The sequence below is a fragment of the Rhinolophus ferrumequinum genome, chromosome 8 (assembly GCF_004115265.2).
Source record: "Rhinolophus ferrumequinum isolate MPI-CBG mRhiFer1 chromosome 8, mRhiFer1_v1.p, whole genome shotgun sequence".
Lineage (NCBI taxonomy): Eukaryota > Metazoa > Chordata > Mammalia > Chiroptera > Rhinolophidae > Rhinolophus > Rhinolophus ferrumequinum.
The window spans coordinates 71,486,468-71,503,059 of record NC_046291.1 but is presented as its reverse complement, the minus strand read 5'-3'; the positions used below and the strand labels follow the sequence as shown (position 1 = coordinate 71,503,059).

General features: G+C 32.5%; 1 protein-coding gene across 8 annotated transcripts in view; it reads left to right on the top strand.

Moving 5' to 3' along the window:
• MBD5 (methyl-CpG binding domain protein 5) overlaps positions 1-16,592 on the top strand; it is a 375,179-nt gene that overhangs the window by 182,113 nt on the left and 176,474 nt on the right. Inside the window, exon 1 of one of the 8 annotated variants that reach the window (XM_033113045.1) lies at positions 5,251-5,269. The exons of the other annotated variants lie outside the window; for them this stretch is intronic. The gene's annotated coding sequence lies outside the window, so the exon portion shown is untranslated. Of the gene's footprint in view, positions 1-5,250; positions 5,270-16,592 lie in introns of those variants that run through there. 8 annotated transcript variants of the gene reach the window in all.

Here is a 16,592-nt window from a genome sequence, read left to right as displayed (position 1 = left end):
TAAAGATAAGAAAGAAGTTTACAAGTAATATAGAGCTAGCTTATATTTTTTTCTTAATTTCCCTTACTCTAGAGTTTTACTGCTTTTTGTTTTACTGGGTTTTAGTGAGTCACTCCCTTTTTTGAAATATTTTTCGCCTTAATAGAATTCAACATGTACTACTTACTGTCAGTGAGTGAGGAGAGGGACCACAGAAATAAATATACAGAGGGTGCCAAAAAAAAAAATGTATACACATTTTAAGAAAGGAAAAACCAATTCAATTTGTAATACTTAATATATACCGATAACAAAAGATGAATACAAGTCATGTGTACACATTTTTTTGGCACCCCCGGTATATTGTGCTAAACCATCAGCATTTACTAGTGGGGTTCTTAGAAGTAAAGTGTTTGTGTTAGATTTTGCTTTGGAAATAAAAAGCAATACATACTCATGGTTTTGAAAATAAGACACATAATATAGAAAAGTATAAAATAAAAGTAGAATTTGAAACCATCCTGTTTCTACTTCCCACAGGTAACTAACTACTGTTAACTATTTTTATGTGTTATTTCAGAAATCTTCTGTTCATATACGAGGGCATGTACACACAAATATATGACACACACATACACACTTACACTTGTATATGTTTGTTTTTTTTTTTACATAAATGCAGCAGATCCATTGTTCTTTGCTGGTGACCTTTCCACTGTTTGTCTCTTTATTATTGATTTCTAAGAGCTCTTCATATGCTAATAAAATGTGCCTTTTTTTCATGTGTTTCAAATGTTTTTCTGTAGTTTAATTTTCCCTTCAACTTGATTTATGGTAGTTTCTTTTTCCTATACTGAAATGTTTCATTTTGATTTAGTCAAATTATCCGTCTTTTCTATTAATGGCTTCTGGAGTTTATGTCCAAAATGATAAAATATATAATACCGTTTTTTGCCCACCATTATGGCTTAATTTTTATTAAGGAACTTTATTTTATGGTAGTAGTTTTAGGTTCACAGCAAAATTAAGAGGAAGGTACGGCGATTTCCCTTAGAGCCCTGCCTGAAACATGGATAGCCTCCCCCATTACCAATATCCCACCACAGTGGTACATTTGTTATAATTTATGAACCTACATTGACACATCATCACCTGGAGTCTACAGTTTACACGGGAGTTCACTGTTGGTATTTTACATTTTGTGGGTTTGAAATATATAATGACATGTATCCACTATCATAGTGTCATACATAGTAGTTTCACTGCCTTAAAAATTCTCTATATTCTGCCTATTCATCCTCCCCCTAAAATTTTTATAAAACTTTTTTATGTTTAAAATTTAAACCACCGGGAATTTTGTTAGTGTCTTAGCAGCTTTTATTGAATAATCTTTTCTTAAAATGTCACCTTTATCATATATTAAAATCTTACGTATATTGAAATGTATTTCAGGACTCTCCATTGTTCACATTTCTATTTGTCTATTCCTTCTGTAGAACTAAACTCTGTAATTACTGTGTCTTTACAATGTTTTTAATATCTGGATGGACTGTTTCCCTTTTACTCCTCTTTTTTTCAAAACATTCCTAGTTAATGACATGCTTTTTACCCGATGAACTTTGGTATTATCTTTAAAGCTCTCAAAATAAAAAGTCCTACTGGTGTTTTAATTTGAATGTTATTAAAATAATAGGTTAATATAGGCGGAATAACAAGTCTTAGACTATTGATGATTTCTGTCCTGAAAGCAAATTACACGTCTTGCAGAAATCGGGATTTGTTTATTCTGAGTTATTTATTTTTGTTGTGTTTTTAGTATTAAATTTGTTTGCTTCTAGTTTCTAGCTTCTATGGTTTATATATAGGAGAATATTTGTTTTTTGTATACTAATTATATAACTACGTTTCCTTTTATTTTGGGTTTCTCAACTATACATGCATGTCATCATGGAAGTAAGGAGATAATTTTCCCCCCAGGTTTATTGAGATATAACATTGTGTAAGTTTAAGGTGTACAATGTGATGATTTAGTATATGTATGTGTTGCTAATGATTGCCACAATAACATTAACACATTATCACCTCAAATAGTTACTGTGTGTGTGTGTGTGTGTGCTTGTGTGTGTGTGTGTGTATTGAGAGCTTTTAAGATCTGCTTTCTAAGCAACTTCCAGGTATACAATACAGTATTGTTAATTATAGTCACCATACTACACATTAGATTGTCCAAATCTTACTCATCTTAGCCTATAACTGGAAGTTTGTACCCTTTTATCGCCTTCACCCATTTTCCCCACCTCACGACCCCCATCTGCAGCAACCACCAATCTACTCTCTGTTTCTGTGAGTTCAGGATTTTTTTTTTTAACATTCCACATATAAGTGAGTTTATACAGTATTTGTATTTCTCTGTCTGACTTACTTCACTTAGCATAAAGCCCACAGTTTAATCCATGACTATGCTCCCTGGCAAGATTTCCTTCCTTCTTATGGCTGAATAATATTTATGTATGTAAAACATTTTCTGTGTCCCTACATCCATTGAGGTATACTGTAGGCTGTTTTCATGTCTTGTCAGTTATAAATCATGCTGCAATGAACATAGGAGTGCAGATATCTCTTCGTGACTTTTTTTCTTCATATATATACCCGGAAGTGGAGTTGCTAGGTTATATGGTAGTTCTATATTTAATATTTTGAAGAACCTCCATATTTTTTTACGTAATGACTCTATCTATTTACATTCCCACTGACAGTACAGAAAGGTTCTCTTTTCTCTACATCCTCTTGTTATCTCTTGTCTTTTTGTTAACAGTCACTCAAGAGATGTGATGTGATAATCTCATTTTGATTTTGATGTGCACTTCCCTGATGAAGAGCGATGTTGAGCACCTTTTCATGTACTTGTTCACTATTTGTGTATCTTCTTTGGAAAAATGTCTATTCAATTCCTTTGCCCATTTTTAAAATCAGATTATTTGTTTGTTTGCTATTGAGTTACATGAGTTCCTTACATGTTTTAGGTATTAATCCCTTATCAGATATATGACTTGCATGTAATTTCTCCCATTCCACAAGTCGCCTTTTCATTTTGCTGATTTTTTTTTTTGCAAAATAGAAGTTTATTTAATATAGTCTTCTATTTTTGCTTTTGTTCGCTTGTGCTTTTGATGTCCTATCCAAAAATATAATTGCCAAGACCAATATGAAGGAGCTTTTGCCTATGTTTTATGGTTTTAGGTCCTACCATGAATATTTAATCCAATCCAAGCTAATTTTTGTGAGTGGTATAAGATAAGGAACCAGTTCTTTTCTTAGTCATTATAATATTTATAGTAGCCTTAAAGTACTTGTCTGAGTCATGTCAAAGTCTATTCTATTCGCTGTTTTTTCTATGGACTTTGTGTCACATTTTCCTGTTTGCTCACATCTTGAAATTTTTTTTATTGTCTATTGAATAGATAATATACTTTAGAGACTCTGGATTCTATTATTGTCCTCTGAAGAGTAGTGACTTTATTTTTTATAATAGTTAAATCACGGTCAGCTTGTCTTTATCTAGCAGAGGCTTGGTTTTATGTTTTGTAAGAGTGGGTCTCTTTTGGTTTTGCCCTTAATCCTAGGGTGACTCTCTTAGCACAGGGATATAATCTTTGCTCCTAAAATGTGGCCCTGCAGGGATTTCTATGGAAAGCCTGAGTTGTTCAGTGCTTTAGTTTGGTGGGATTCAAAACTCCAACCCTTTGTCTCATTCAATGGGCAGCAGCAGAAATCCCTGTTTGAACATTCTATCTATTTCCACTGGTTTCTTTGGAGTCCTCCCCATGGGTACACAGTTCAGGACTCAGCCTAAGTGGGAGTATATATGCAATTTTTAAACTCCTCCTCTGTTTCCCTACTTTCCAACATCCACTTGCCCCAACCCTCAACGATCAGCCATCCTCCTAACCCTAAACACTGGCCTGATACCTGAAGCCAATATGAGTGTGGCTTTCTACTTTAGTTCTAGCTGTTCTCACTTTTTACTTCAGGGGAAAAGCCATATAAATGGAGATTTTGCCCAGCTATGTTCTCTTCACTGAATGGTTAAATCCTCTCTCTTTCTATTTCTGCCTACTTTTGGTCACTCTCCATTATGTCTTCAAATATTTGTTTTTTATTTGTTTTAATATTTTCATACAGTTTATAATTGCTATCTATCAGTGGGATAACAAGTCTGATTCAAGTTACTCCACCATTCCCAGAAATAATTCTTGGGTTTTTTTACTTTCACATTTACCTATTCACTTCATGATTTCATATTCATGTATATTATTTCATTTTCTGATTAGTTTAGTCACTTAGACCTAGGTTTGATTCCTGGTTCTGCCATTTATTATGATGTTACTTTAAATTTCTGATCTTTAGTGTCCTTATATGTAAAAATGGAATTGATGACATGTACCTTAAAAAGTTGGTTGCTTTTGGATATTAAATGTGAAAATATATGTAAAACATACATCACAGGGCTTAAAACTGTGTTGCCACTCATAAATGCTTCTTCTACCCTTAGTTACCATAATTATTCTATAAGTTGAAAGGTCAACTATTACTATCTAGATGACTTACCCAAGATCTTACGGCTGGGTTAACAGGAGTACCAATTAATTAAATCAGTTCTGCAAGATAAGTTTATATTTGCCAGAGGTTCAATTTTAGTATCATCCCATATGAGGAGAAACTGTCTGACAGTGATTCAGAGGAAGAACAGCAAAACAAGAATTACTAATAGTGAGGCTGCATGGTCAGAGTTCTGGGAATGTCTTTTTCTCTTCTCCAAGCACTTAAGAGCCAGACAACTGACTAGTGACAGCATTTTTTTCCTATCAGAGAAGAATGAGTCTAAGTAAGTTTCCAATTTTAGAGACAGACAGAATATTCAGTGAGAGTACTCAGGCCTGGTGAAATAACTAGTATTTGTATATATGGTCAGTAAAGAGCATAATAGAAAATATCGCATTATATAATGACCTAGTCTCTCCTCCAATTTTACTTGAGACTCGGAAATGAATGATTTTCACCCTGAACAAACATGTAATTTCAGAAATTGGTTATTGGATGAGCTTTTCTTTGAATAGTTAACATCAGTGCTTATTCTGTCTACTGGAATCATGTGTATATGTTATTTTGTGTTACACTTAAGCAATGAATAAGATTTTATGTGTGGTTTTCAAAAACATTTTGCTATAGTGGAAACAGTGGAATGCTGAAGATAAACGGGAAAACTGGTTGAGGTTGCATCAACTCTCTGGTAAGCATTATTGCAGTTACTATTCACATTTATGCCTGTTCAAATAAAAACCCATCAATCATGTAAACTTAGGGCCAGATTCTGATCTCTAACGCATAGCATGAATTGCCACATATCTTTTTTCCACGCCAAAAAAAAAAAAAAAAAAAAAAGCCTCAGTAACAGTTCTGAGATTAAAATGTCCTTTCAATTTGATTTTATTTTTATCCATACTAAAAAGCAAAATGCAGTGTCAGAAGAAGAAATAAAATAATTCCTGTTGGAATGTGGTTTCTTTTTTCATATATAATTCTTGCAGAATCAAGTGTTTATGTGTTTTTCTCTAATCATAATAATGGCTCTCAGAGAAAATATGAAACTTATTATTTTTTTCTTTTTAAAATGGAAACTTTATATTGTTGTGCAGTCTTATGCACTAACTTGGATTATAGGGAAAGGCCTTATTATAATATGTGAAAAGCAATCAAAACCATTTAATAGCACATAAGATTTATCAGAATAGATTTTATATTTATTTTCGTGAAAATTTAAAAATTTTATTGACACTTACCAATAAAATACTTAAAATAGGAAAACTCTTGTTTTGCTATTTATGTTTTTTTAAGTATAAGATAATTACACAGAAGATTTGAAGATAAAAATCTTTATTTACATTTTATCCAGCCAAGGAAATTTCGTTTAATTTACACATAGTATTATTTTTCAACAGTGTGTATTCAGAACTTTTTATGAGCAAAGCACTGTGCTAGGCATTTTTAGGAGATACCAAAAAAAAAAAAAAAAGAATCTGGTAACACCCTGACTCAAAGGTGCAGGTAGCTTAGTAAGACAAACAAAAGTATGCACGTCACACATATGAACAGAGTGGGGGAACTTTCAGAATCTAGTGCTGAAGAGTTAGGTACCAGAGAATAGTGTCGGTACACACCATTTTTAATTGTGTTTCAGAATTACAAGTGATCTTTAAGAACCTAGCATTGTGCCTGGAGCATAATAGGCATTGAAAAAATAGATGCGTATTCTCTTATGCTTGAAGTGGATAGCAGGCCAGGAGTAGTTTGAGTCTCTGTGTGTGTGTGTTAACTGTCTCTGTGGTTCACCCAGTTATTTTAGAATTAGACTGATACTATCTGGATTTTTACCATCTTTGTGACCTTTAAACCCTGTTTTCTTCCATTGTCAAAAGTGGTGATATCTGTGTTAAAGGTTTGTTGTAAAGAGGGAATGAGATAATGTATGTCAATCCTATATTATAGTTGCTATAATAATTTAGGTTAGAAAAAAATAGTTACAATTCTCGCTGTCATTATCATTACTAATCATTATCATTAGTATTCTCATTATCATTACTAATAAGGGATGGGTGAAAGTATTTTGTTAGGAAAAAGAAGTAGTTAAACTATGACTTTGCATGTGTATAAGTAGCAGAATTTTTACTCCAAATGAGTAGTACTTCATTTAATCTATGTTATTTGATTTTTTTTTAATTAAGGAAAAATAGCATGAGTTATAAATAAAACAAATTTATTATTTAATTTTTTACCTAGTTATTTTGTCTTTGCAGACTGAAAACTCAAATAATCAACCAAGAATTATTATTTATTCTTTCATTCATTTATCCATTCCACAAATGTTGAGTGAGCATAACTGTTTGCCCAGCATTGTGGTAGCAACTAGTGAGCAAGGCGGACCAACGCCCTGCCTTCGAGAAGTTTACATTTGATTGGAATCCTATTTCATTGTTCAGACCTGTATTTGTAAGTCCAGCCCTTCAGAGGTGGTTCACAGGTGGTGAACAGTGTCCTAGATACTGTGCTTGATTTTAAGGAGATGTCACATGAATGAGGGTTTCTTTTTTTGACTCTATGAATCATAATGAAAGAGACTGAGCAAATTAACCATTTGTAGACTGGAAAAGTTACATTATAGCCCACATTACTGAAAGTTATATGTAATTGTTCTCTGTCATTTTAAAGGAAAGATATTTTTTTACCATGTTTTACAAAATTATGAGGGCTTAGATACAAATGAATAACAAAGTTAGGTCAGGAAGTACATCACAGTTGAATCTAACTAAACTATTAGAGTTCTATTAGCTGTATTATATAGTCTTCTTTATTTAAAAACAATTACATTCTCTCTATCTTTTGAGTATTAGAAAACCTTTGACCTTGTACTGGTACCTACGTTCACAGCTAAATGTTTGGAACTTTTCTTCTATCTTACCCACCGTTAATCTCCATATTGCTAACTAACTGTAGTGAAAAACTTTGCTGATGAAAACATTCTATGAAACCTCAGAAAAGGCTATATAGGTCCTTCCTTCCTCTGCTTTTCTGTTTATTGTTTGAATGACACAACTGTTTTTTGAAAGAGACTGAGCAAACTAACCATTTGCAGTTCTGTTTTAAGTTTTGAGTTCTTACCAATAGGAGGATTTGGGCAAGTATGTTTGTCCTTTTTGCTCAACTGTAATGTGCAGATGATAAAACTCACCTGATTGATATGTGATTCAGATTTCAAAATAAGAATGCAGCTTTAGAAAATATGAACTTTGATGTAGTTAGCTGCTGTTTTTATTGGCAAGAGATAATGATTAATTATAGCAACTACTATTAATTAAGCTTTTTGTAAGTACCATATGCTTCCCATAGATTATTGGTAGTCCTCACAGTAACTCATTATTGCCTAATTATATATAAAGGCATATGGTCTCAAAAACATTAACTGACTTACCCAGGACATTTGAATAGTCAGTCATGGAGCCAGAATTCAAATCCATGTATTATATGCACATGTTGAATAGTATTGAATGTCCCCTTTCTAGGAATCCACCTGAAGATACCAGATTTTAATTTTCAATTGCTTTTAATTATTCCAAGTATTTAGCCACCTATTTGTAAATAATGTGCCTTTTTACTGCTATATCTAGGTTTACCAATATTAGACATTATTCACAGATAGAAATTGCAGGTAATTAATGTATTATACATGATGACAACTCACTTGTACCACCTAGTAGCTCTCTGTCCCCCCCATCCTGCCAATATAGTTAAAAAAAATAAATTTTTACCTTACTGATGTTATGTAAATATTGTTCACATAAAACCACGTAGTATAATTACATTTCCTATAGTTACATTTCCTTTCTTGTACAGCACTTTTTATTAACCAGAGTTTTTCTCTCACTCTCTGTTATGAGCTTTTTATACACAGAAAGAAATTTGCTTTCCACCTGTTCCTTTTTCTGTCTCTATCACTATTATTTAAAACCATGGTTGGTAAAAATGTTAATAAAGTTAGTTTCTTTATTTAACTTTGCAGCAGGTTTTGTTGCAGACTTTGCAACCCATCCTTGCCAGAAAATTGTTTTAATTCTTAAAGAGTCTATGCCCTTGTTTCTAAAAGTTTTCCAAAGCCACATTTAAAACATCTTTTGATAAAATAAACAAAATTTAAAATAAAGATCTTTAATCCTTTTCTAACAAATAACTTCTAATGTTTAGGAGTATTTTATTTTAATTAGTAAGAACTTTAAATAAATTAGCAAGGGTTCTCAGCATGTCTTAAAAGTATGTGTAACTACTACTCTCTTGGTTAGTGGACATCCAAAATATTGAACATGGCAGATGTCATTAAATTGTTCATTTGATCCCTCAAAAGAGCTATGTTTCCTCAGTATATGAGAACAGCCAGAAAACATGGTAGCTCAAAGCCAGTTAAAGTGCTGAATCATTTTAAGCAGTATAACAACTACTTTAAATCTACTTAGTGTCATTTGAAATAAAATTTGTATAGCATACCAAAAATATTCTGTAAGCCTACTATACCTAATGACATAAAATTTTAAATCCATTAATAATTTCTGATTCTGGAATTTTAAAAAGAGAAATGAGAATGTCAAACCTTGAAAATATGTCATGTTGAATCTATTTGTTTATTCATAAATGATATAATTATAAGTGAAGTGGTACATGTGGGTCTGCAGTCAAACATTGCATATTTAATAATGCAAGTTAAGATATACTTTCTGAATGTCTTTCAGAAAGTAGGGTTTTAAAATGAAAAAAGAAATTCATGATTTGCAAGTCCGTTTTTTCTTTTGAAAATATTCGTGAATAAGTTCTATAATTAATGACATCTTAAATTCTCCCTGATACATTGTTTGTTTATTTTTAAAAACCATGTTAAAGAACAATAGGAGAATATAAGTAGGTATAATACGATTTTTGTAAAACTAAAAATATATATTATATGAGAGCCAACTATTGACAGTATCTTTTCCTTAGGGTTATGTAGAGGTGGGGTAGAGAGCTGTGACTTTTTACGTGTATATTTCCATCTCATTTGAATTTTTTTCAATGAGTATTTGGGTTTTTTGGAACCAAAAAAAAAAAAAAAGAGATGTTTTAGAAGATATAAAGTAGAGGATAAAATGGAGGGAAACAAATAAAATTTAACCTTGCTATTATAATAAATGGATACCCTAACATCTCATGGTAACCAACAAAAAATAATGGGATAGCTATAAAGAAAAAATGTTTTCATGCAGCTATGATCTGGAAAGAAGGTGTGAAAAATAGCGATGGTTTATGTAGCCTAAGAGGCTCAAACAAACAAACAAAAACAAAAAAGCATGGGTAAAACTGCAGTCTAGAGAAGTAAGCCTTTGTTGAAACTGGTGAACCCTGGGCTAGGGTTTTCACAGACTCATTCCTCGTTAAGAGGAACAGGAGACTGCTCAAGTCGAGAGTTCGTCCTAGGTGGAGAGTCTAAACATAAGGTCCCCTTGGCATAGACTTCCAAATCTCTGCACCTTCTTTGTAAGAGTGCGTTATAAAATCAGCTTATCGCCTCCTACAGCACTACAAGTGCTGATTAGTTCAACCCTTGGCACTGAGTATAGTAAGAGAATATCTCCCTGCTCATTTGTAATCACAAGCTGCTCTTGTGGATTTGCTACTGAAATTCACACTACATAGGTGATATACAAGAGAAAATTAAAGTCAATAACGTAAGGTGGTCCTAGATTTATATTCCCCCAAGTAGCTTGCAGTAGCAAACATAAATCCTATCTAAAGAAATATATTTCAATACAGGACTCAAATTCCCACAGGTAAAATTCAAATGAGAATATGAGTTCACAGTCATATAAAACAAGGTATCATGAACAAGTATCAGAAACAAAATTCAGAATAAGATTCACAAACATGTCAGGTATTAAAAGTTATCAAACAGAATATAAAACAAATCTGTATAACAAAGAAATAAAAGAAGATATTATACTCTTGAAGAAGAAGAAGAGTATGGGGAGACTTGATCCACCAGATATGAAGATTTGATATAAAACTTTAGTAATTAATACAGCATTATACTGGTGCAAAGACAGATGGATTGATCAATGGAACAAAATAGATAGCTAGAAACATTTATGTGAGTGGAAACTTTATAACACAGCTAGCATTGTGATAAGTATTGACTTTTCTTTTTTCTTTTTCTTTTTTAATATAGTTTATTGGGGTGACCATTATTAGTAGTTACATAGGTTTCAAGTGTACAATTCTGTAATATATCATCTATATATCATGTTGTGTGTTCACTATTCAGAGTCAGTTCTCTTTCCAATACCATGTATTTGATCCCTTTTACCATCACCTACCACCCTCCATCTCCCCTTACCCTCTAGTAACCACTAAACTATTGACTGTGTCTATGAGTTTTTGTTTCTTCATTTGTTTGTCTTTCTCCTTTGTTGTTTTCAGTTTTATATACCACATATCAGTGAAATCATATGGTTCTCGACTTTTTCTGTCTGACTTATTTCGCTTACTATAATAATCTCAAGATCCATCCATGTTGTCGCAAATGGCAGAATAGTATTCCATTGTGTATATATACCACATCTTCTTTATCCCATCATCTATCGATGAGCAATGGACCTGAATAAACATTTCTCCAAAAAGGACATACAGATAGCCAAATAAAAAAATCTTCAACATCACTAATCATCTGAGAAATGCAAACAAAAACCACAATGAGATATCACCTCACACCAGTTACAATGGCTATCATCAAGACAAGTAATAACAAGTGTTGGAGAAGCTGTGGAGAAAAAGGCACGCTCATACACTATTGGTCGGAATGCAGATTGGTGCAGCCGCTATGGAAGGCAATATGGAAGTGCCTCAAAAAATTAAGAATAGAATTACCATATGAACCAACAATCATTCTCCTAGGTATCTACCCAAAAAATCTGAAAACATTTATCCTTAAAGATATATGTGCTTCAATGTTCATGGCAGCTTTATTTACGGTGGCCAAGACATGGAAAGAAGTGTTGACTTTTCAATAAATGGTATTGGGATCGTTGATTATTCATTAGTGGAAAAATGAAATTCGACCCTTAGTTTATACCATATGTAAAGATCAGTCCTAGGAGAAGTAAAAACTTAAATGTGAAAGGTAAAACTATAAAATTTTAAAGGTATATCTTCAGAGTAGGGAACATTTAATATACAGAATGTTAAATTTTATTGCATTACAATTGTGATCTTCTTTCTCTCACAAGTCAGCTTAAAAGAATGAAAAGACAAGTTACAAATTAGGGAAGACGTTTTAACGTATATAATTGAAAAATAATTATTACAAATCAATACAAAAAATAGAAACATGGGCAAAAGGCCTCTTATATTTTAACCTGATTTTGCTTTCAAATGACCCTTTATTTTTGATTCTGATATCTATCTATCCACCTGTGCACTTAATCCACTACTGTGTGTTTATTAGTTGCAATTTTGGAAAAAAATTAAGAAGAAAATTAAAATTGGCACACTGAAAAAGTTACCCTTGCGCTGGCTCCCTCCCATATCTATATCGACCCACACCCAATTCATTATTTCCTTCTCTCAGCTCCTGACCTTTGACAGTCATTACATTACATTTATTTTTCTTCTACAGTATCAAGATATTATATTGTCTAATTGAGAATTCCTGCTGATAGTTTTCCCCAAACATGACTCATTTAATATATATCGTTTTTGTGTTGATAATCTTTTTATTTTTTTTTCAGTTAAGCTGACATTCAATATTATTTTATTTTAGTTTCTAAAGTACAGCATAGTGGTTAGACTTTTATATAATTTATGAAGTACTCCTCCTAATTAGTCTAGTACCCACCTGGCTCTATACATAGTTGTTGCAACATTGTTGACTATATTCTCTATGCTGTTCTTTACATCCCCATGACTATTTTCTAACTACCAATTTGTATTCTTAATCCCTTCACTTTTTTCACCCAATTCCCCAGCCCCTTATTTTCTCTGCCTACCATCATTTTGTTCTCTGTATCAATTAGTCTGTTTCTGTTTTGTTCATTTACTCTGTTCTTTAAATTCACATATAAGTAAAATCATATGATATTTGTCTTTGTCTGACTTATTTCACTTAGTATAATACTTCCTAGTTTCATCCATGTTGTTGCAAATGGTAAGAGTTCATTCTTTTTAATGTCTGAATAATATTCATTGTATATATGTACCGCGTTTTCTTTATCCAATCATTTATTAGCAGGCACATGGGTAACTTCCATATCTTGGCTATTGTAAATAGTGCTGCAGTGAACATAGGGGTGCATATATCTTTCTGAATTAGTGTTTTGGATTTCTTTGGATAAATACCCAGAAGTGGAATTGCTGGGTCATAAGGTAGTTTTATTTTTAATTTTTTGAGGAACCTCCAAACCATTTTCCATACTGACTGCACCACGTTGCAATCCCACCAACAGTGTACAAGGGTATCCTTTGTCTTCGTGTCCTCACCAATAGTTGTTGGTTGTGGATTTATTGATGGTAGTCATTCTGACAGGTGTAAGGTGATGTCTCATTGTGGTTTTTATTTGCATTCTTCTAAAGATTAGTAATGCCGTGCATCTTTTCATATATCTATTGAGATTGAGCATCTTTTCATATGTGTGAATGTCCTCTTTGGAGAAACATCTATTGATGTTCTTTGCCCAATTTTTAATTGAATTGTTTGGGGGCTTTTTTGTGTGTTGAATGGTATGAGTTCTTAATAAATTTTGGATATTAACCCCTTATCAGATGTATCATTGGCAAATATCGTCTCACATTTAATATGATGTCTTTTTATTTTGTTGGGGGTTTCCTTTGCTGTGCAAAAAATTTTGGTTTGACGTAGTCCCATTTGTTTATTTTTTCTTTTGTTTCCCTTGCCCAATGAGATAGATCAGAAAAAGTATTACTAAGAGAAATGTCAGAGCGTTTACTGCATGTTTTCTTCTAGGAGTTTTATGGTTTCAGTTCTTGCATTTAAATCTTTAATCCATTTTGAGTTTATTCTTGTATATGGTATAAGAAGATGGTCCAGTTTCATTATTTTGCATGTATCTGTCCTGTTCTTCCAATAACATTTATTGAATAGACTGTCTTTACCCCACTGTATGTTCTTGATTCCTTTGTCATAAATTAAATGACCATAAGGTGTGGGTTTATTTCTGGGCTCTCTATTTTGTTCCATTGATCTACTGTGTATCTGTTTTTATGCCAGTCCCATGCTGTTTTGATTACCATACCCTTGTGGTATAGTTTGGTAACAGGAAGCATGTACCTCCAATTTTGCAATTTTGTTCCTTTTTCTCAAAATTACTTTTGTGTGGTTCTGGAATCTGTTGTGTGGTTCCATATAAATTTTAAGATTTTTTTTTTCTTGTTCTAGTTCTGTGAAAACTGCCACTGATATTTTATTTTCATAGAGATTGCAATGAATTTATTGATTCTTTTGGGTCATATGGACGTTTTAACAATGTTAATTCTTCCTATCCATGAACATGGTATATGCTTGCATTTATTTGGATCTTCTTCAACTTCTGTCTTCAGTGTCTTATAATTTTCCAAATATAGGTATTTTACCTCCTTGGTTAAATTTATTCCTAGGTATGTTAATTTTTTATGCAATTGTAAATGAGTTTGTTATTTTTAATTTCTCTTTCTGACACTTCATTATTGGTGTATAAAAATGAAACTAATTTCTGAATATTAATTTTGTGCCCTGCTACATTACTGAATTTATTTATCAGTTCTAATAGTTTTTTGTTGGAATCTTTTAAGTTCTCTCTATATAGTGTCATGTCATCTACAAATAATGATAACATAGTTATTCCAGTTTTGATACCTTTTATTTATTTTGCTTGTGTCATTGCTGTGGGTAGGACTTCCAATAGAATGTTGAATAAAAGTGCTGAAAGTGGGCATTCTTGTCTTGTTTCCTGATCTTAAGGAGAGCACTTTTAGCTTTTGCCCGTTGAGTATAATGTTAGCTGTGGGTTTGTTATATATTGCCTTTATTATGTTGAGGAATGTTCCCTCTGTTCCCACTTTGCTGAGAGTTTTTATCATAGATGGATGCTGGATTTTGTCAAATGTTTTTTCTGCATCTGTTAATATGATCCTATGGTTTTTATCTTTCATTTTGTTTATGTGGTGTATCATGTTGACTGTTTGCAGATATTGAACCAACCTTGCATTCCAGGAATAAATCCCACTTGATCATGGTGTATGATCTTTTTAATGTATTGCTGAATTCGATTTGCTGATATTTTGTTGAGAATTTTTGCATCTGTGTTCATCAGTGATATCAGCCTATAATTTTCTTTTTCGTGTAATTTTTTGTTTGTTTGTTTGTTTGTTTTTTCTGGGTTTGGAATCAGGGTAATGATGGCAACACCAAAGAAGTTTGGGAGATTTCCCTCCGCTGTAATTTTTTGGAATAGTTTGAGAAGTATAGGTGTTAGTTATCTTTGATTGTTTGGTAAAATTCACCTGTGTAGCCAACCAGTCCAGGACTTTTTTTTGGGGGGGGTGGGTTCGGGGATTGAATAACTGATTCAATTTTGTTAGTAGTAATCACTTGTTTCAGCTTTTCTGTTTCTTCTTGTTTCAGTTTTGGGAGATAGTGTGTTTCTTGGAATTTATCTATTTCTTCCAGATTGTCCAATTTGTTGGCATATAATTGTTCATAATATTTTCTTAAAATCCTTTGTATTTCTGTGGTGTCACTTCTCTTTCATTTCTCATTTATTTGGGTCCTCTTTTTTTTCTTGATGAGTCTGGTTAGAAATTTATTAATTTTGATTATCTTCAAAAAAACAGCTCTTGGTTTCATTGATCTTTTGTATTGTTTTTTAAAAAAGAAAATTCTATTTCATTTATTTCTGCTCTAATTTTTATTATTTCCTTCCTTCTATTCACTTTGGTCTTTGTTTGCTGTTCTTTTTCTAATTCTTCTAAGTGCAAGTTTTGATTATTTATTTGAGTATTTTTTTTTCTTGAGGTTGACCTGCATTGCAATGAATTTTCCTCTTAGTCCTGCCATTGCTGTGTCCCATCCACAGATTTTGGGTCATGGTGTTTTCGTTTTCATTTCTCTCAAGGTATCTTTTGATTTCTTCCTTGATCTTGTTGACCCATTCAATACTTAGTAGCATATTATTTAGCTTCCATGTGTTTGTGTGTTTTTCAGTTTTTTTCCTGTAATTGATTTCTAGTTTTATATCATTGTGGTCAAAGAAGACACTTGTTATTACTTCAGTGCTCTTAAATTTATTGAGACTTGTCTTGTGGTCTAATCTGTAGTCAGTCTTGGAAAATGTTTCCTGTGCACTTGAAAAGAATGTATATTCTTCTGCTCTGGAGTGAAATGCTCTAAAAAGATCAATTAAATCCATCTGGTCTAGTGTGACATTTAAGGCCACTGTTTTCCTTGTTGATATTTTTTTCTGGAAGATCTGCCATTGGTGTCAATGGGATGTTAAAGTCTCCTACTATGATTCTGTTATTATTGATCTCTCCCTTTACATCAGTCAATATTGGCTTTATATATTTAGGTGCTCCTTTGTTGGGTGCATAAATGTTTATAAGGGTTATGTCTTCTTATTGGATTGATCTCTTTATAATTATGTAATGTCCCTCTTTGTCTCTTATTATAGCCTTTGTTTTGAAGTCTGTTTTGTCTGATAGAAGTATTGCTACCTCAGCTTTTTGTTTGTTTCCATTCACATGAAATATCTTTTTCCATCCTTTCAGTCTGTGTGTGTCTTTCAATCTGAAGTGGATTTCTGTAGATAGCTTATGTATGGGTCTTGTTTTCTTACTTATTCAGCTACCCTATGTCTTTTGATTGGAGCATTTAATCTATTTACATTTGAAGTGATTACTGATAGATACATAGTTATTTCCATTTTATTATTCATTTATTAAAAATGAGACAGCTGGGAAGGTGCCCCTCCAGCCCTCGCCCTGAAGCCAGA